This window comes from Lasioglossum baleicum, chromosome 10 (assembly GCF_051020765.1).
Source record: "Lasioglossum baleicum chromosome 10, iyLasBale1, whole genome shotgun sequence".
In the NCBI taxonomy this organism is placed as follows: Eukaryota; Metazoa; Arthropoda; class Insecta; order Hymenoptera; family Halictidae; genus Lasioglossum; species Lasioglossum baleicum.
Window position 1 is genome coordinate 8723584 of NC_134938.1, and position 21594 is coordinate 8745177.

At 45.1% G+C, this 21594-nt stretch overlaps 1 protein-coding gene across 3 annotated transcripts in view; it reads right to left on the reverse strand.

Moving 5' to 3' along the window:
• The window catches only part of Sema2a (Semaphorin 2a), a 712886-nt gene that overhangs the window by 293937 nt on the left and 397355 nt on the right, over positions 1 to 21594 (reverse strand). The window lies entirely within an intron of this gene.

A 21594-nucleotide genomic window follows, 5' to 3' on the forward strand; every position in this document is an offset into this window, starting at 1 on the left:
AAAAGAGCCGCGACAGACCCAATTTTCATACATTTTCGACTAGTTTCACCTTTCTCGACTCCGGAAAACAGCAACTGCGACACGCGACGCGCAGCACACTTTATTCGCATTAATTTGTAATTATTCCGGCGGATTCGAATAACATACGCACGTTAACGCTCGCGCGAGTAACGCGCTGAATTACCATGAATAACCGCGTACACGTTAGCGCTGACTTCCTAATAATTTATACGCGCGAATAAATTTATTGTATATGTGCATAAAGTGGTTGGCGTGACTGTCGGGTGTATGAAACATTTTTCAAATTATTTCACTTTGGGAATTCATAAGCGAAGCCCGCCTTCTTTGTGTAACACGTAGTACTTTATCCGTAAGTACTGTTACGTGGCTAGCGTACACATCGCGTTTAATATTCCACGATACATATGTCACGTGATTTATTACAATATTCAATGAGGTGTTCCGGTCCGGTACCTCGTTATGACTAGATCAGATTCAGAATCTGAATGCTGTTATTTTATTTGTGGGGCCAATCGATTCACTTTGATTAATTGATCAATTTCTAGTTCACTCGAGTTTGTTGCGATTCGTCATTCATTGCAATTTCGGGTTGGTTAAAATATTAAATATTGTATTCTGATAGCAGTAGTTTGGGCTAAACTTTACCTTACCGGACTCAAAATTTTTGAGCCTTTCTTCTATAAATTATGATGTATTTTGTAGGCTATCCAGTAGATTTGTACCCGGGACGGCTGCAAATCGAAGTTTCGATCCTGACGGATCAATGGTTCAGGAGTTATGGTTGCTTAAAGTTGTGCATTTTTCAGTGTTTTTGACAGGCAAGGGATACTGGATTACATACCAAATACACCATAATTTACAGGAGAAAGGCACAAATTTTGTAGTTTAATATAAAGACTGCAATATCCCATGTGATATCCAATTTCATACTTCATTGCTTCGAAGAATTAGACTGCAGATCTGCACGCCAGATAAAAATCGTCTGCATCAAGTGAAACAAAATGAAGACATAAAAGTCTCATTGAAAATAATATATCGATGTTCTTAGTTTCTTTTAATATCCTTGTCGTTTTAAATTACACCAACACGCTTTGTTATAAATGCATCACATCCGCAGTCGCAGTAAACATGCGACTAGTCCACACCTCGACGATTGAAATGTTAGTTAACAGAATGATTCCCGTTGCGTCGAAGCACTGGCTGTCAGACAGTAACGTGCCAGGACACGTGAGCGGTGGGAAGAAACGGAAATCATGTTCGAGCGATACCGCGTTCCTGCGAGGCGTCCGATTATCCTGCGAATCGGGCACGCTCGTGGGAATAATTCCACCCCCGCGCAGCTGGCATTCTTGGGGAGCGAAGCGGTTATTTTGATCGACCGACATTATAAGCCTGGAACCGCCGCCGCTGCTTCCGGAACCGTGAAACGAGCTCCCAAGTATTAAGACGATGATATTTGCAGGCTACGCGGCTCGCCGCGCCGGAAGCACGGTTCAGAGACGCGTATAGATTACCGCTAGACAGAATATAAAGAGCGGAATTATTGTAGACAGGGCGCGGTGGTCATTGGAAACGCACCACGACATTCTTCTAGCCACTTAACAGCGAGACTACGATGTTAATTAAAGCAATTACATCGACAAAATGCGATCTGCTTGATCACGAGAATTTCTAGGAAGGAGCCAGAAAATTTTCGCCAAGTTGCGTTACTTCGAATCTCGCAGAGAAATCGCGACTCCCACAGTCTAGACCAATAAACGGGAGCGTTCTCTTAAAATAAAATCGATATAACAATAATTTACGAGCCGGGGCGGAAACAGGGGCGACAAGAAGCAACGGGTCGATTGTTCGGGTAGGTATTAATTTTTGTCGACGCCGGGTATTGCTAGGAGGTCCGCGATAACGCGCTGGAACGCTGAAGCATGCAGGGGCTCGCCGATTAGGAGGGAAATCGTGAACGCGGCGGTTTCAAGTTTTCCCGTGCGTCGAGTTTCGCGGATGTGTCCCGTTCCGTTCCGCTCCATTTCGTTCTGGCGTCGGCGCGAGACGACGATCGGATAATTAGCAGGCTGGCAACGCCACGATGCAAATAAATTTCGGCCGTAAGCAGCCATGAAGTCGACGCTTAATTGTACGTCGCGCTGCTGCCCACGACGAACATTCTCCATTTCGCGAGCGCACTCGATTCTCTTTCCGACTTTGTTCCGCGTCTCTGCGAACTTTTGCAGAACAGTATTCGAGAAACGACGGGTGAAATTCGAGCAACCGGTACCGAGGAGTTCACCATTCTCGGCCCCCTGCACGATGAGCATAGTTTCGCGAAAGACGCTCAACCCCCGCGCTTAGGCCTGCACTCGATGCCCGAGGATTATGGTTATCGCTAGCGCCCGTGCAAATCATTGGTACTATTGGAATAATGTATCGCGTGTACAAATTAATTCGCTGCCCCTTCTTCGCGAGCTTGTTGGCTATACACGAACAACCCAAAGACATTCGACTACATCTTGGAAGTAATTAATGAATCTCCGGTATGGCAGGGTGAAGGATTCCAATTCTTGCAAATAATAAATATCAGAAAAAATGTTCAAAACCTTTCCTCCATTCCTGAAATGTATTTCATTTAAAAAATTGAAGAGTACCTGAATTTCTAGAACAAGAGCAGCACAAATACAAAAAAATTACGTAACACATACGCTACACGTAATATCCGGGGATATATCGATGTTCCCGTGAACATTATAATGGAAGTGCATTACATTCACCGTTGCTTATCGGAAGTCGAGCAATTAAACAAGGCCGTGGAGGACCAGTGTGACCGTAAAGATTTGCAATTCGAAGTCCGGGATCGGTGTCACTCGACTGCAATTCCTCGCCAATAAACATCGCGCCGGCCAACGATTCCCGTAAAATTCGATCGAAAACTGCACGCACGGCCGTATGCAAATCTTTCGGGGGCGACATGCGCAACAACCTGCGTTCGGTAACAATGTTATCCTTAAATCTCCATAGTTCATGGCTCATTTCAGAATCCGGCCGTCGAATAGCACGCGATTGCGCGCACGGTGGTGCACGGGGGGTGCGCGGCGTTCGTGGAACGGGGTGCTCAATTTTCGATGTTGCAGAATTTGGAAAAAATCGACAATGCCGACGGGATCGCGGTGGAGGGAGGGTAGGGGTTGTAAATACGTGATGCGGGGAACGAGAGCTGGTATCGGAATGCCGTTGAAAATTGTTTACAAGTTTTCGTCGAAACGCCCGCCAACCCCGCGCGGAAAAAACGCACGCACACGTCGACCGGTCGAGTTCCCGTCACAAAAATATACTTGAGCGGCAGCCACGAGCGATCTCGGGATCGAGGAGAGAACAACGGGCGATAGGGGAGAGGGAGAGGAGTGTTCGAAACGCGGACGGCAGAGCAGAAATGAAAAACAGACGACGAAAATGTAAATTTTCCGGCGGCTTTTTTAAAGGAAAAACTGCGAGCGGCGAGCACACGTGTCCGTGGGATGAGGGGAGGGGGGCTTGCGCGCGCGGTCCGCCGTTAAAAAATTAATTCTTCCTGAACTGGAATAATGGAGCGGAGGGACTGCGAGACACGCGGCGGTCTACGGCTATAGTGAGCCGGAGCTCATGGGGAGTGACAGCTGCGCTGCTCGGTTTCGCCAGAAATACGGAGCGTGTGCATCCGGTGATGCGCGGCGGGTATCGACTGCTCCTAAAGTTTTACACTTGAAAATATGCGGCTCGCGTGCACCGTTCCCCTTTCTCCCCCCCCCCCCTCCTCCGGTTCTTCTCTCCTCGCCGCGATCCAGACTTTATTTTTCACGGCGAAACTCGTCCCATGCTAAGAAAATATGCGAATAATGCTCCACCGCTGCGCCGGGGCCATATCGTTACGTAATTATAAAGTTCCCTCGTTTCGAGCTCGAACGACCCCGTAAAAAACAGCATCCCGGCTCGATGCTGTCTGTCGGTGGGTATATGGATCAGTGGAATCTGTAGCCTGGCCTGAAAAATGCGGGTCACGCTGCCTGAATGACTCCGAGGGAATAGAATATCATTATGTCGATGTCGAAGGAAATGGGGAAATACGATCAGGGGGGGATTTCTTCAGATTTTTCAGCCGGGAGAGTAAATATTGCGTAATGAGGACGGTTTGAATCGATGAAGAGTTTTGGCGTGGAGTTTCTAGCCAATTTAACGATCTGTCCTATTGGGGATGGAAGAAGAAATTGAGCCAAACTCGACGTTGACTTATATTCGTCATATTAGAGGAAAGAATATGTTATAATTGAATTATATCATTTTGTATAATAGCAAGCTCCGAAGTAAAAGGTGGAACGCGGTGGACCGTAGAGGATTGAAACGTAGAAACAAAAATAAAATTGAAGTAGCAATTGCGAAGAACTAGTAAAAATGTACCGAATGCAACTTTCAAAATGTATAAATCATTACAATCAGTTCGGCCATTCCAGTCCCGCAAGTCCTTAAAAATTGAGTATCGTGAACATTGGATGATTGGATCCGGAGCGTGTTGCATCGAAAGACAAAGAAACCGGGGCGGCTGATCTATATTGAACCGCGAGTGAAACAAATGATGTTGATCGTACCAGGCCATTTAAATTCGGCTGCCTGAAATTTAAATCATTCACGAGAGAACCGCATGCAAACTGCTATACGTATACGCCACGCCGCGTGCGCACAATATACTTGTGCAAATATTACTGGCGAACGAGGGAAATAATTTAGCCTAAATAGCGCAGGATATAGGTGCGTGTAAACGGGAAACACGCGGGACTTTTACACGCACGGTTAACCCTAATGAAACTGTACCAGCTGCGTCTCGAGGAACGTTCATCAGACACGACACGGTATAATAGACTACTGCGAGCTCATAAATTTTTCTTACGGGAAACAGGCTACGTTCGTCTAAATTAACGATGCTGTACTTCCGGTCGCTGCTATAGTTCTTTGAAAAAAGCGGATGCAGTTGTAACAAGTCTTCGTAAAAGACACACGAAACGATTCAGTAGACTCGCGCAATAATTCAAGAAATTGTTCAGCCAAGAGTATATTTACGACCGCCTCGCTGATTCAGTGAATGTTGAGCGAGGACCAAATCGTCGCCTTTGTGAATCTCTGTGACACGCGTACGAAGCAGGTGAGATGAAGACGGAGCAGAAGATCGGCTCGTTAGCTGGGATTGTCACGCGAATCCTCTCTTAAATCTCCGCGTGTCGAGTGATCGGTCCCGCGTCGAAGTTTCCGAGGGGAGTAACCGCGAAGTGCAGCTGCAAGTCCAGCGGAACATTAACGACATACCGCAGCCAGGGAGTAGCCGGCGGTATTACTCGACTAATCACTTTGTAACACGGCCGAAGAATAGACGGAGAAAAGAGAGAGAGAGAAGGAGAGTTGGATGAGAGCTGGCTCCTTGGAGGTTGGCTAAGGCGAAGAAGAACTGCTAGAGCCCCGCTGGTGCCTGTTTCATGGGAGTGGGTCGAGGACCCTGGAAAGAGGTGAGACAGGCCAACAAACGGTGCCAAGTGCCAACTCCTCTTGTTAGGGAACAATTAAGAAATGCAGTGTGCTGCAACCAGCGTCGCACGGTGAAAGAGGAACAGCGCAAGTTTTCACGCACGTTCGCCCACCAACCGTACACAACCGAATATCCTCGTGTTTCAACGCGCGCCACGCCGACTCGTTCCGTTAAAAGCTGTCGGCAATTAGAACTATTACTAGCCACCGGGATAATGAACCGCCGACGGTTCCGCGGTTTTTCGCAAGAATTATGCGTCGTCCCCACCGCCGCGCCGCTGAGAGATGAACGCGCGGCGCCAAGTGGTTTTTTTCGAGCGCGAACGCTTGCGACGAAATGCGACCATTATTCCCGAACACGCCTGTAAACGTAATTCTATTCTTATACGCAACGGATGAGACTGGTAATGGTCGCTTCAACTGCCTCCATATGCGATCCGCGAATGGGATTTTTTCTGCGGCTTCGAGTATGTCTTTTCGCGACGATAGTGGTTGAACAAGTGCTGATGGAGATGACGACTGCGGATTTTTATGCAGAATAAAAACTGTCTGCGTTGATTGCGACACATAGGGACCAAGTAGAAATTTTAATCTTGCTCTTCCAAATTGCATCTGCCCATGTTTGTCATGAATACTTTGTCGTGTTTACTTCTCACTGTTTTAGGAGTTGTCACACAAAACTCCAGAGTATCTGTTTAAGTATGAGATTGAAGTAATAATCACTCAGTCTAATCTTTCACTAATGTGTCTATAGTTTGATTTTTGTTAATCCTGTTCGAATTCTCCGTTGTCGTGCACTCGTGAAAATTCACTCACGTGTTCACAGAGCTGAAAAAAAACGCCTTGGTCGGCGTCCGGAAAAAGCTTGTCAAACAAGGGGCAAACACGTCGCACCGACGAAATTAATCCACCGTGCCGAGGTACTTGATCTTCAAGGTCTTCGCATGAGTCTACGCGACCACACGATTTTCAGCTTGTAATCGTCACCCGGAAGGGAGCGTTCGCCGATCCCCTCTGCGGTTTTCATTTCAGTTAACACCTTCCCCCGATGGTTATTAACAGCCGATACAAATTGTCGATACCCACCGCTGTCCGTCACCCCCCTCGTGTCCACGGAACCCGCGCGATACCCGTAAAGTTTCGCGCGGAAGCCCGGTTCCCTGAATGTATGTAGTACACATTTTTTATGGGGTTGGTTAGGTGTAGCCTAGCAGGTCTACGGGGTCCTCGGTCGACGACAACATGCTTCTGGTAACGCCGGTACACCCGGTATCAGATTTGATGGGGCCATGCGGTCGTGTTACGCCGGTACAGGTCGTTACGAGGGGCGATCGCGCGCGGCCCCTTTCGTTCAACCATTACGAGGCATTAACTGGCCCTGTCGACTATTAACCCCCGTGGCAACCGTTATAATACTTCTTTCAAGCTCGGCCGATACACCGCGGTTTCCACGGCGAGGCCAGTTTCCAATTGCTCTTTGTTGCCGCGATTTTCACCGCCCCACGTTCCCTACACGTCCACCTCTTCCGAGCCTCCACCATTGTCAGGTGAAACGGTTTCGGTGCTTTTAGATGCTCCGTTTGTTTCTCTGGAAATCGCTATTGCGCCGAGTATTCTCTTTTATTCGATTTTATCCCTGGTAAGGCCGGGCTAAAACTTTTTGTTATATTTTCATATTTTTCCATCCCCTTGTTGGACGAAGCGGAACATTTTGCCCCAATGTGGACCAAGGTGATAATAAACAACAAGATTCGTCAATAATTAAAGCTTCGACAGAAGACCTTGTTTCTCAGTGAAGTTCATAATTGAAATCAGTATTTGCCTCTCTGTACAACCACGCAACACGGGATGCTCAAAGTTCACAAAATATTAATTAGACGCATCTACGAGAATTTAATTAAATTTCTTCGTAATTTTTCTACGCCTGTATGACGACCGTGACTTCGTGTACCTCACAATTTAAAAATCTAATTGATTTCAAGAAGTCGATCCTCGGAAAAAGACAAAACCTTCCTGTCGAAGTTCGCTCGTATTTCGTGGGAAGAAATACGATGAGTTTGGTGTACTTCGCCTGTACCCACGAACGCCGATATCGAGACAAATAGCGGCAGCAAACATCTTAATAAAGCAGCGTCGCTTCTTCATCTTTATCAGCTCGTTGAAATTTCACTTTGAAGTTTGTCTTGCCTCGCCGATAGACGTTTGACTTATTGGATCCGGTTAAAGGTCGACCAGTTTTCCTGTCAACGGCAACTTGTAGAACCGTTCGTTCCCGGTAAACTTCGAACCATGACGGATTTTTTTTTTATCTCCCCACAGCCTGCCACTTTTATTCGCCTCGGGAAATGTAAATATTTAACGCGTTCCTGGCTGTTGTCGCGATCAACCGATAAAAGGTGTGCGTCGTTATAATCGTCTATGGATAAACGTCTTGATCCGATGATGAATTTCAGGGGAACGGGCATGACGTGCAAGCACAGAGCCTGGAATACGCGAAACACGGGGGTCGAAGCTAGCCGAGTGCACACGCAGGTAAGGACGTACCTGGAACCGAGGTTGCCAAGTAATTAACCGACCAGAAACGACCCGTTCGTGTTTAAGAAGCACGGATAGCTTTCAACGACTTCATTTCTCCGCGCGTCTCGAAGTAATAATAAACTCGAAAGTCGTTACGTTATATCGGGCTCCAATTATGAGGCAATAATACCGAATTACAAGCCTTTGTGCTTTTCAGCTTCGACTTCGACTCCGGCCATTGTTAACAGTACAATATATACCTTCTAGAAAAATAGAGTCGTAAGAGTGTAATTACTAGACCGCAGGTGTTTTCGCGAAATCAAAATCGAAAATGTATCTCGTCTTTCACGAACTTGAACTTCACTACAGTTCTGTTCTTCGTCCATCTGTACCGTATAAATGCACAAAATCCGTGGTTTACAAAATATATATGTAATATAATATGTAAATAATAAAACAGTAAATGGTTAGAGAAATTTAAGGATATTGCAACGTTGTTTTTAACGCGACAAACTCATTAAAGGGTGAAATGAATTTTCATATTACTTCTGCTCCCCACATTATCAATGCAGAACATATTTATTTTGCAAAAAAATCCTCAGTCTAATAATTAGTTTCTGAGAAATGTTTAGATACGAGTCGCGAAGAGTATGTGGCCGCTAAACAGACTTCCTTCGCAGTAACTAGCTTCTATAATTTCTTTTCGTATTGAAGTATTGTGCGTGTGATAATATGGACTTGTGTAAAAACTATATAAGTCATGTGCTTTCTTTTCTCAAATAAAATATCAGTTTAACATCTCTTCTCTTACATATGTTTAAACTGTTAATTGGTATATGATACAAGATGTGAAAAAATTCCTGAAGATCACGTTTCTTCAGGCTGTCGACTAGACACGGGATTCCTTGAAGAAAAATCGAACGAGTCGGAATATTAGGATGTAACTGAATCGTAGGCGACGAAACGAGCATGGCAGCGCAGAGTCTGATGACTGGCAGTCCTAACCGGCGCAATTTCATCCGCGTGCGCGTCCAGCTGCGCGTAACGAGGAAGGGAATCCTCCTCGGTCGAACGCATGCAATTCCCAGATAAACGCGCACGCGATTACTTGCGCCGTTTAATACGCGGAATCGACGAATCGTCGGCCGCTCGAACGGTGGAAAGTCGGAGGGAGGAGAGAAGGCCCTCCTCTGTCTGCGAAAAACCACTCGACTGGCTGGAGCCGAGAGTGTGCGCCAGAGAGAAAGAGAGAGGCGCCGCGTCGCGATATACAAGCGCACACCTGACCCTCAGATCTGACGGTAATTGCGCGCGAATTCCGCGACGTCGCCGCGTCGCGACGCCGCTTTTTATTGCCGGTCGTTAGTGTAATTAGGTCCCACCGACTCACGAACCGGAGGAGCCTTGTAGGCTTAACGCAATCACGGACAGGTGTGTTCGCGCGAAACGCGGAACTCGCTGTAGTGTTCGTTACGTAAAGTTAATTTGTACGCGTGTGCCTACCTGGCCCCGTGCGCTTCAGTTTTTCTGATAGGGGGCCGACAACCTCCCATTTTAATTGGTCCTCGCCGTCGCGCCCGGAAACTTCGAATCCGCCGAGGAAACTTCAAGCTGCGCACGAAGAAATCGGAGATCCCCTTTTATTTCGTTCCGTTATTCGAACTAAATAAGGAAGTTAGCTTACGATTCAAATTGCTATTGCCGTTGAAAGGCCAATCGGATAATCCTTAGCGATGGACCAAAGCAAAGAACTTTCCCCGGAATAAAATCTCCTAATGAACGGAAGAAATTGTTCCCATATCACGACTTTCATGAAGAAGCCCAGAATATCGCGAATTTCTATGAACAACCGCTAATTCGGATCAATATCGAGGTCCGATTGGGTGAACGGATCGGATCAGCGGTAGATGATATGTTAATTGAACTTTCCCCGGAATGAAATCTCCTAATGAACGAAGGAAATTGTTCCAATATTGCGGCTTTCATGGAGGAGCGCAGAAAATCGCGAATTTCTATAAACATCCGAGGTCTGATTGGGTGAACGGATCGGATCATATGTTAATTGAACTTTCCTCATAACAAATTCTCGTAATGAGTGAAAGAAATTGTTCCAATATTACAGCTTTCATGAAAGAGCCCAGAAAATCGCGAATTTCTATAAATATATCCGCTAATTCGAATCAATGTCGAAGTCCGATTGGGTGAACGGATCGGATCAGATAGATAGATCCTCATAATTTTCAGACTCGCCGAGTTCGTGAACCGGGGTGTCCCGAGATGGTTATCAGGACCCCGAAGAATCCCTGACATCTTCACAGCGTGTGACGCACCGCGAAGCCAAGTGAGCCGAGAACCGCAACGAGCCTCGATCGAGACCGAAATTTTATCGATGCGACGCGAGACCCGAAAGCTAAATGGACGAGAGAGAGAGAGAGGGAGAAGTGTACATGTAGGAAATCGGACGTGTCGATCGGAGAACACGCAGACGGGTAGAATAGCAGGCTCGAGGGGTGAGAACGCTCGTATCGCGGCGCTGTTGATAGCGGTTGTAACAATTTATTCAGTCGAGCGACGCCGACGCGCGTCACGAAGAGGGGTGGCTCTGATCCTCCTTCCAAGAGACATTCTCTCTCCTCTCCTTCCAATATCGTCGCGAGAGATAAAGCAAGATTCAATTTGATCTTCCTCTCTCTCACTCTCTTTTTCTCTTTTCTTACCTCTTTCTCTATTAACGCCGGCTTGAACAGCAAGATCTAAAGATTCCTGCGAAGAGCTGATATCGACTGCCGAGGGTGAGAGCACGCGAGATAACTTCCGAGCACGCAAAAAGACTCGCCCGGGATGTGCAGACAGGTGCGATTATTGACTCTACAGAGTTTTCGATATTAATAGAGTCCCTTGTCTCCAAGTGATAAATCACTCCTGATTACCAAATCAGAGCCAAAGCTGTCGCTTCGAAATTTTCTAATCGGTTAGACTTGGCTAGATCGGAAATTTTTCTGAAAAATAATCATTGTCTGCGTCAATCGTAAAACACAGAAACTGCATACACCTTTCTTTCAGTATTTCTTAATTGCATTTGCTAATAGTATTTCCTGATATCGCACCCCCGCAAGAAAAGTGACACAAGTCAACAAATGGCAATTTTGAGGTTATGTCATTGAAAAGTATGTATGAAGTGCCCCAACATGCATGACGGTGTGACTAGTGTGACGGTGGTAACGAAAGCGACTTGTCCTTTATCATTTATAACGAGCAGATTGGACTTGTACAGCTTAAAAAAATTGGAGCGCATTCTACAAATGTCAATCTATAAGCATGCCAAGTATAAAATGATGACACTCGTTACCTTTTTTTAAAAATATTCCCAAAGATAGCCTTGTGATCAGACAAACTGTGGAGTCAGAATTCTCACATTTCTAAATATTCCGTTGAAATCATTTTTGTACCATATTGAAATAAAGTTGCGCGGTTAAAGTGACGTTTCTCAGGCGTAACAGCGTTACCATAGAACTAAGTTTCGCCCTGAAGACAAGGCGAAACGGCGGAAGCGCACAGCTCGGCCGCGTATCAGGCAAAATAATAACGGCACGGTGTCTCGCGTTTTCCGCCGCGCGAAAAATCTCTTGCCTTAAGTCTCAGGTTTATGGCGGTCGTTGGCCGCGTCCCGTTGTAAACTAGCCGGTATTACATTCTCGCGCCTTACGGTTCGAGTGTGCTTTAACTGCGCCCGATGCTCTCCTCCGCCGCGGCTTAACGAGATTCCCGCGCGGCAGACGAGCTCCTTTCGAGAACACGCGGAATGCCGATATCCTGCTGGGAGCGCGAAATTTCCAGCAGACGGAAAACTGCTCGGAACGCGAACGATGCGTCCTGATGCGTGATCTACGGACCTCTCGATCCTCGCCGCGGTAGATGAAAGTTGCCTAAACTGAGGGGGTGTTCTTTAATTGATCATAGATCATTAGACTGCGGATTTTATGCATTTATGACAATAATGGATGGATGGAATTTAAAACAGTAAAAACATTCAAAAAATTTATATCCATATGGTATTTTCAATTTATTACAATTTTTAAAGATGGGAAGAAATTTTTGTATGGTTCCTGCATCTTGTAAGTGACGAAGAAAATTTTTATTTTGCATAAAGATCATACTTGAATAGAAGAAAATTTGGAGATTTTGCATATATTGCTCTTCTAAACAATGTCTCGAACAATTTTCACTAGACTAGATATCAATTTATATTTTTCATTAATAATTTTAATGTAATAGAAATAATATATTAATACTCTTAAAGTTTTTTAATCCGTTCACTGTTTTAAATTGCATCTACTCATTTTTGTTATAAATGCATAAAATCCGGAGTCTAATTATCACTTAATTAACGAGCGGGAAATTTCCACCGACGGAAAACTGCTGGGAACGCGAGTTAATTCGAAGCGACGAAAGTTGCCTAAACTGAAGAGGTGTTCCTTAATTGATCGTAGATCATACGTAAATTAGAAATGTGAGATTTTGCATATGTTGCTTCTAAACGATGCCTGAAACAATGATCACTCAATTAACGAGCGCAAAGTGAAAAGGGAAATCGTTCCGGAAAACTGTGTTCCGACACGGAATTCAGTTCCAGCCAAAAGGATTGCGTCCGAGTGGACGGATTCAAGGCTGTTCGATTAACTATCGACTAAAACGATTTAATCGTCGATCGACTGGGACGCTGGACGAATGGAAAAATTAACCCAGTTTCGTGGGTATGATCGACGGGCCACGCGCAAAAAGAGAGAATTACACTTTATTATTCGGGAACCGGGTGAATGGTATTTGGAGCGGGTGGGTCACGCGAAACTGCCGACAAAGCCGCAGTCGTTTAATACCAGTGATTTCGAAGTAATATTCGGAGAGACTAGAGCCGTTTTAACGAAAATATTCCTGATAAATATTATAGAGAGTGTACATGGGCGTGTTCTCATTGGCGGATTCGTCACACGAAAATCAGAGGGAATAGCTCGTGCAAACGTTTGCCTTGTCTGACCGTGTTTGGCCAAAATTTACTTTTCAACCACTGCAAAAAATATTCTTCGAACGGGTCGTACCTCTCGCATAAAATAACGAGTTGAATCAATTCGACAAATAGCTTCCCGGAGAGGAATTCGCGAGCATTGCAACATTTAAAAGTCTAACAAACAGATTTGAAACAATTGGAATTTGCGACATTTTTCTGATTAAAATGAGACCCAGCACGGCACAGTTCAGATCGCATTTGCTTGTTTAATTGACGATTCGGTAGAACCTGGATTATCCGATTGTACGGATAACAGTTGTGGATTAAAAAGGTAAATATGATCGTGTTTGGTGTCCTTCCAATCGGAAAAGTGTCAGGGATAATGCTCATAGACATTTCACTAAAATCAGGAACAAGAAGATTCTTTTTTATATTCGATACCAGCGGCAAGAGGTAGACGTTAATTTAAGTCTATAATATTACGAACAAAATTCTGCCATCGCTGGAAGGGACAGTATCTTCTCGACGGGTTAAAAGTCTGCTCAATCCAGATAGCAGCTAAGCGGGCGATCGCTGTCGTTTTAAAACGATCACGCGATCCGATGCTCGTTGCTCGTGCTCGTTATGCGAGAACTTTAACCGGTTGGACGCGATAACGCGCTCCTCGCCTAAACATCTGGAGCGTCGGTTGCCGCATTATATCCTCATTATCCTTTCCATCGTGGACCAGAAGTACCATCGTGACCAGGCCCCGTCCCGCGGAATCGCTTCCTCTCCGTCGGGTCGGCCACTTTCGCGCGTTTACACGCCGGCTACAAAGTGTTTTCCAACGGAATAAAGAAAAGGAGCAGGGGAGAGAAGGAGACGCGCGGTGGAGGGGAACATGGGAAGGGGATAGAAAAGAAAAGGAAGGCTCTCTCGAGGGTGACTGTAATCCTGTCGTTGGAATATCCGACAAGTCCCGCGCGCTGTTTCCTTCGCGTCCGCCTCATCCTTCGAGCTTTCGTTATTCCGGAGTTTTTGTTTCCTGTGTCGAGGCGAGTTTACATCGCGAGCGGATTTCGTCTCGAATAAAGACACGATGCAAGCTAATGCAAATAGAGCCGCCTCTTTCTGGCCCTCGCCTCGTATAAGTTGCTCGTCCCGCGCAGCCCGAAGCGCGCGGAGCGGCGGCGCCGCAAAGATCTCCGCAAAGAGGGACAGGGATCCCAACACACCGGGAAAAGAAATTTCTCATAACGGGCAAGCGCCTCGCGTCTCTGTTTCTGCGCGTGAAACTTTCTTTTTTAATCCGGGGTTACGAGCGTGTGTGCGCCGGATAAGTGTACTTTGCCCCACCGTCTGTTGACTTTGACACTAGAGCCGCCCGGCTGCCGAAGTGACGGGCTTCAGAGACTTTTCACTTCGCTTTCCAGATTTTTAGTTCAACTTTTCATTTGCATAGGACAAATCCGCAGTATACGCGTTACCATAAAAATTATACAAAGTCATGAAACGTTAAATACATTGATCTGGTCCCTAATGCGCCGCATTCGAGAAGAGGGAAGCGGAAACGATGCTCGCAGACCCGTCGATAAACGGGGGCTTCTAAATCCGAGGTCTCCGGTCGGGAAAAAATAATTCGCAAACTCCGGCCCGATAAAGCTGTCTCGCGAAAATCGCAGGAGAAAAGTTCCGCCGGAGAGGCAAGCTCCTGTTTACCCAGGAGAAGCGGAAGTTGCGCGCCCGTTCAGCAACGCGGCGAATTAAGTGACTATTAATTCCGAAGTTTTATCGCGTTGTTGCTGCCGCATCGACACAATAATCTCAGCAGACTGGCGTCGCCATCTTAAAACAGACTTACGGCCCCTTTCTAGGATCTATGGGTTCCAGACAGAACTATAGACGACGACGCCGTTCCTCCATCCTTTATCCTTCCCCCATCTTTCCGCAGTTCTTCTTGCTGGCAAGCTTTTTCCATCGGTTAACCCTTTCAACGCGATCCTGGAGGACGTTCGAGAGGTCGGAACTTTCGGTGGAAAAACTCGAGAGTCGGCGCGGGCACGCGACCGATCGAAAGAAACGGTCTCCGAGCTGGCGAATGGCTGGCTTTGGCCGGTCGGTCCCTGAGTAAATTATTAAGGAAAGTTGGCTAATGATTAGCCGGGATGAATGCGCGGCAAGGTGGTTCGCGAGTAACTCTTTCAAGGGGATATCTTCGGAGGGGGGGTTCTTCAAAGGAGATAATTCGACCGAGGCGCAGAGCTTCCCATCCAAAGGCACCTGGTCGGAGGAGCCAAGGTCCTAAGTTCGTAAACTCGTCCAGCAAAGTCAATGTCTCGGCATTCACAGGGATCGGTCTTTGCCGCAGGAATGCGCGGTTTCGAATACCGTATGGCGAGCGAGTCGCCCCGCCATCATCTTTCATTAGCCAGTCAGCCTCCGCAACGGCGCGAGTCTTCGAGAGGGTTCACCGAGAGAGAAAGTACGCTCCTCTCCGTGTGCTAGCTTTTAATCTCGAGAATCTTTCGGACGTTTGGCGACCAAAGAGAACCTCGTCGGGCCCGTTGGTTTTTGCTACCAGACGTTGCCCTACCCTCTATCCCCAGCTACACCTTCACCTCCGTCCGTCCTTTTCTGAATCTCTTGTCCAACCATTCGCTCTCACTCTCTCTCTTCTCCTTCGTCTTCGCCCAGCTACTTACGCAAACATCATTCGTAGAATTCTAGCCGGAGCAAAGAAAGTATCTTGGCGAGCTTCTCGAGTTTACGGTCGAATTAAGGATTTACGCGGGGTAATTCAGCAGTCGGAGCAAATCTTGCGCGAGGGGAGATAGAAGGAGGGCTGCAGAACCATTCGTAGAGAATACGACTACCCAGAAACCCTTGCCGTCTACCCTGCGCGAAGCAATTATCGAACTCGCGGTCAATTTTCGTTTATAAAATTTTGGCCGAGCGGAAAGCTCGCGGTGCGGCTCGCCGAGAGAATCTCGTTTAGCAAGTGAAAAAGATTTCTCGTTTGCTTTAATACTAAATGTGCCAAACACTAAACGCAACTGGTAAGCACTGGTAACATTTGTTTAGAGTCTCTCTCTGCGGTTTGTATTTTGATAGATAATAATTAGACTGTGAATGAATTTTTATAATTTCAATAATTGTTGAATAAAAGTTTTATAATAAGCATTTGATAAAGCAACTTATGCAATTTTCGGTGAAAATTTGTAAATCAGTAATTTCAATTCAACGCGAAACAGAATAAAAATAATTTTTGTCACGGTAGACGGGAAATTGAATAACCGACTGTCAACATTTACTTGTACATAGATTAGAAAGATTAGTATTGCGCGCATCAAATGTCCGTGCAAATTGGATTAATGGATTCCGTTTGAGAAGCTCATCGAAATTAATATCCGTTCTGTTAGATACCAGAGATTCGATATCGGGGCTTTACGATTCATGATCACATCGCGGCGTACACTCGTAGCCGCAAGTGCGGCTTAAATTGACATACTGTTTGCCTCGAGAACGGGGAACCACGGTTTGCGGTGTCGCAATAAATTCGTGCTTTCGTTCGATAAATTAACCTCTTAGCGTTATTGAGCAAGATATCGTTTTATTTGTAATATTCGGCATCCTAAATCGGTACGATACTATAAATTTTAATGCATATCTGTACCGAAACGTGTTATATAAATTCGGATAATCCCTTGGATGACACGGAACATTCTCCGGCAAGACGAGTATACTCGTCACTAGACTGCGGATTTTTATGCAAAATTGTCTGCATTAATTGCCAGATGCAGGAACTGCATAGACATTTATTTTTTCTTAATCATTCTGAATGAAAAGAATGATTTTTCTGGTCGAGAAGAGTTTTTACATTCTTGAAATGTTTTTACTGTTCTGTGTTTGATCTACATATTTTTATTATTAATTAATAATTCATGATTTCAACCGATTTATAGTTTTCTGATTTATTCATCGAAGAATATCTATAAATTAGTATAGATTTATACTTCCTCGAGCACAATTATAAATTAATTTACATTTAATTTTAAAAATATGGAGCAGAAACATGAAGTATTGTATATCGATTGCACTGTTATTGAGCATCATCGAATATTTTGAGTATCGGCATAAGGGCTAATAAGAGAGTAATACATATTGTTTTTCCACATTCATTAACAACAGAAGGCTCGAGCAATTCACCGTATTACAAAGCAAAAATACCACAAGTGACGCGAAGCATGAAACTTCTCGATGTCGCCACGTGGAAGGGAAGAGTGTCATATAAAACATCAATGGTACATACTGTTCACAGAGATTTATCGCTGCAGGATGAAAATCGACGAAGAGTTCTTATCGCGAGTTTCGTATTTCAATAACGGGTGTGCAATACACTTCCACGGTATTTACATATCGTTGGTTACATCGCTTAGCAGTCGTGCAGGATGTAACGTCACACTCCGAATACAGGTTCGAGCGACCACGCATCCGAGAGGCAAAACGAAACCACAATTCAGCGTCATCGTTACGAGAACTCTTAAAATATCCTTCCTGACAAGTTCTCATGATACACTCGTTAACACTGCTGTCGTTGATTTGACTAGAACGAATTTATAAGAAGAAATAGTGATCCTCATAGATCGTCGAATCTACTAAAGGACATACAAACTTAACATGCTCATCGTACGTCAAAATAGTGGATAAATTCACGTCAACAAAATTTCATAAAATCTGGATGCATACTTCATTTAGTCACACAAAAATTGAAAAATTAAAATATGTACTTTCTTAACATTCCGTCATTTTGTATATCCTTACCAAGGTACATTGAACATATTAATGCAAAAATATAAAACTCTCAATTCACTTGACACATATTTTAATGCTCGTCTTCCATGAAATTTTCGGTACTACTAGACAGAAATTCATAGTTAGGTTTTTCCTGGACGAGAAGGATCGCCCGGAGGTTCCTCAGGTCAGGTATGGGCCGGCAATGAAGGACCATAAATACAGAGCCCTGGTAAAAGCATCTCTTAGCAGTTTACGACGCGTCGATTCCTATTTTGCCAGAGCAGCTACGCTTCACGTTTAAATTACGTTTGAAAATTTTCCTCCACTTTCTGTGACTCTCGCCATTATTTCCCAGTTCAGAGAATCAATATTGCAAGACTAGTTGTGCAAGGATGCATACTGCTTTATCGCGTAGACATTTTTCATTCTTCGAAACTAAATAAAACAAAATCGAACGTCCATCCGCCAGAAGACCGTCCCGAAACAGGGGCGCGAATATCATCAGCATGGTGCGAAAACGGGCGGGGGCAATGTAAAGGTAGAAAAACTGGCGCCGGTAATTTCGAACGAAACGAAAAAAAGTGTCGAGCAAATTCGCATAACAAGGCGGACAACCGCGCAATTAAAATTACGTTCTACCGTGCAAAAGGTAGAGTGAGAGAGAGAGAGAGAGAGAGAGAGAGGTTGGGCGCGAGACGAAACAATAAAACGGAAACCGAAAGAGAAAAACAACCTCGGGCTGGCGGGGGGTGGGGGGTAAAAAAGGCGAAAGGGACAAACAAAAAATAAATAAAGCGACGATTTCGTATGTGCACCGGTCGCGGAAAAATGTCTCGCGAAACGAATATACAAAAAAAAAAGAAAAAAGGAGAAAAACCGACACACACGCACACGGGCTTTCCGGGCAGGGAACGAGTTGGAAACGGGGCTGGTAGACGTCGTCGGTGTGCACCGGCAACCACCAGCGAGCCAGCCAGCCAGCCGCCGCTGTTGCCCGTAGTTTTCGGCGTGCCCTAGCGAAACATATGCGACTCTAAACACGCACTTTCCACACTCGACTTGCACACGTAGGCCTGGTTGGCTGGCTGGCAGAGAGGCAGCCGTGCAACCATCCAGCGAGCGAGCCAGCCAGCCAGCCAGCCGGCTGCTCGACCAACCAACCATTCCACATTCCATTCGACGATCGTCTCTCTCCCTCTCTCTTTCACCGAGTCTCTCTCTCTCCCCCCTCGAGTACATAATGAAGTCAGTCCTGGCGTTCTAAGCCCCGAAAATATCGTGTGGCAGGGACCCTCCCCGAGATAATATTGGTGATGTATACTAACAGGCTTTTCGCTACCGGGGCTACGTTTTTACGTCGACCCCCTCCCCGTTCTTCGTCCTCCTAAATGATTTACCGTGAAAAAGGGAAGAAAGGAAGGAAGGAAGGAGAAAACGCACGTTGCCCGGTCAGTATCTCCGCGGCCGCTATTCACCCTCCGTGCCACCCCCTCGAGGAAAAACTGCAGCCCTTTTTAATCCCACCCCCTCGGCTGTGTATACCCGTGGCGAAAAGTGTTTTTTCGCGCCGCGCGCCGAAAATTCCGCCCGGTAAACCGCCGTAGACTTCGTTAACCTTTATCCGACCGTGGCCGAGGGTGTCTGGATGTTTCGCGCGGGGGTCGGTGAAGGGCGCGAAGGGTCGCCGGACGACGCGGAATGTTCGAAAGTTCGCGATTTATATGGCGCGCGGGGCGCATTGTTGAGCGCCGCCGTTGCTGTTTAGAACGGCCGCGGAAGTGAAACTCGTAGGATTAATTAGTGAAAGGATATTTACGTAGCATTAACGATATATTGTCTCTCGCGCTGACGGGGCAGCCCCGCTCATCGCCACGAGAATCGAGCAAGTTTAATTAAAAACGGAACAAAACGCCGCGCGGCTCATTCCCCGGGAAAACTTTAAACTAGACGGGAGAAACAAGCTCGTGATCTATGAAAAATGCCACTACGGGGTGCTGTAACGGAGAGCCATTTAGTCAAACTCGATGCTCAACTATCCATTATGCCGCGGACCGTTTTAGAAGCCCCACCGGTAGGTACTTCAGGGATGCCGGGAGATACGAACAACAACAACAGCTATAAGGAAAGAATAGGAAAATACTGCTCATCGAGTAACGATATCTGAACTGATCATGCAGGAATGGGCTAAGTCAATTTTTTGTTTATTTCGCGTGGGACCACATCTCGAAAGTTTTATCGTTATTCTGTTTTACGGTAGCTTACGTGAGACAGATGCAACTTTCTTCGCTATTATTGCATTTTACAGAACTTTGACTTCATCCCGTATAGTCACAACTTTTTTTGCTTAGATTGGAGCCAAGATCACGCAGCGAAATTTTTAATAAAGTCTCCTCGGGTTCTTCGTAGTGAACGTAAATACGCATGCAATGTAGCTCGGTCAATAGCTGCTATTGATGATGACGTTGTCTAATGGTAATACCATGCATGTCATAGAAACACTGGATCGCTCCTGGCTGCAACACGAACTTGCAAACGGGACTATCAGTGTCTCCCTGTGTTGGTAGTACGTGATCAGAAAACAGTGGTAAAGTCAGTCCTGTTAACCACAGTCGGACAAAAATTTACATATACTCATCAGTTTTAGATGTTTGTGTATAAATGAAATTAGGCATGAACGAAGGTGTATAAACATTTATCAAAGGTGTAAGAACGTGACCAGACGCCAATCAATTAATCTACTATGTTCAATGAATGTTTAAATATTTACATTGTCTGTGACAACTTTGCCTCTACAATAAACACAATTAACACTTGTCAATGATAACAAATGAAACGATAGGTATTGTAGGTTCGGTGTTTCTTGGATAAGTTTAAATAGACAAAGGTATACAGTTTGTTAATCTAAATTTTGTGATAATGACAAGACTTTCTATTTTTATACTGTTTTGATAATTTTAACATTGACTGCTTCGAATTATCTCAACAATTCGAGCGCTTATTGACACATTAATATTTGTGCAATTAAAAATATCATGTTTTGCAGTCGTGATCGAATAAACTAAATTTTTTGATAATGACAACAGGTCCTATTTCTATGCCGTTTTGATCCTTATAATACTGACTGCATTGAATTATCTGAATAATTCGAATGTCTATTGGCACATTTACATTTATCTAATTGAAAATTTCTGTCTGAAAATAATGTAACAATGCCTTGGACGCGACACCTGTCATTGCGTAGTTTCGAAGTAGAACAATCTGTGGGTAGTTAAAATGGCTTTCATCGTTTTGAAACACAATTCTCGCGTCTTTCTTTCATAATTTATTACACGAACGATAATGATGTGATTAACGAGCGTGTGGTACTCCGAAATGATTGAACAAGTGTGAAAGCAGTGATTTCTGCCCGAGGAAACATGTCTAAACGAAAGGTCAATCGAGATTAATGACGACGATGACATACGTTAGTTGAAAATAAATCAAGATTTACATAATCGTGTAAATTAGAATTTCAACAGCGTGTCGTCATTACACGCGGGATTATTATGCTAAATTAGGCAGATCTTAATCGTTCACCTCTACAGAGTTCCATTTCCCAACAATTTCTCTTTAAACTGATCAAACACCAATCATGTGAATTACTTCCGGCCAAAATTTAAAAGGTTACTAAATACAGCTGTCTCATAATCATCACTGTGTCGCCTGCTACATACTCTTTTAGCTCATTTTAAAGATTT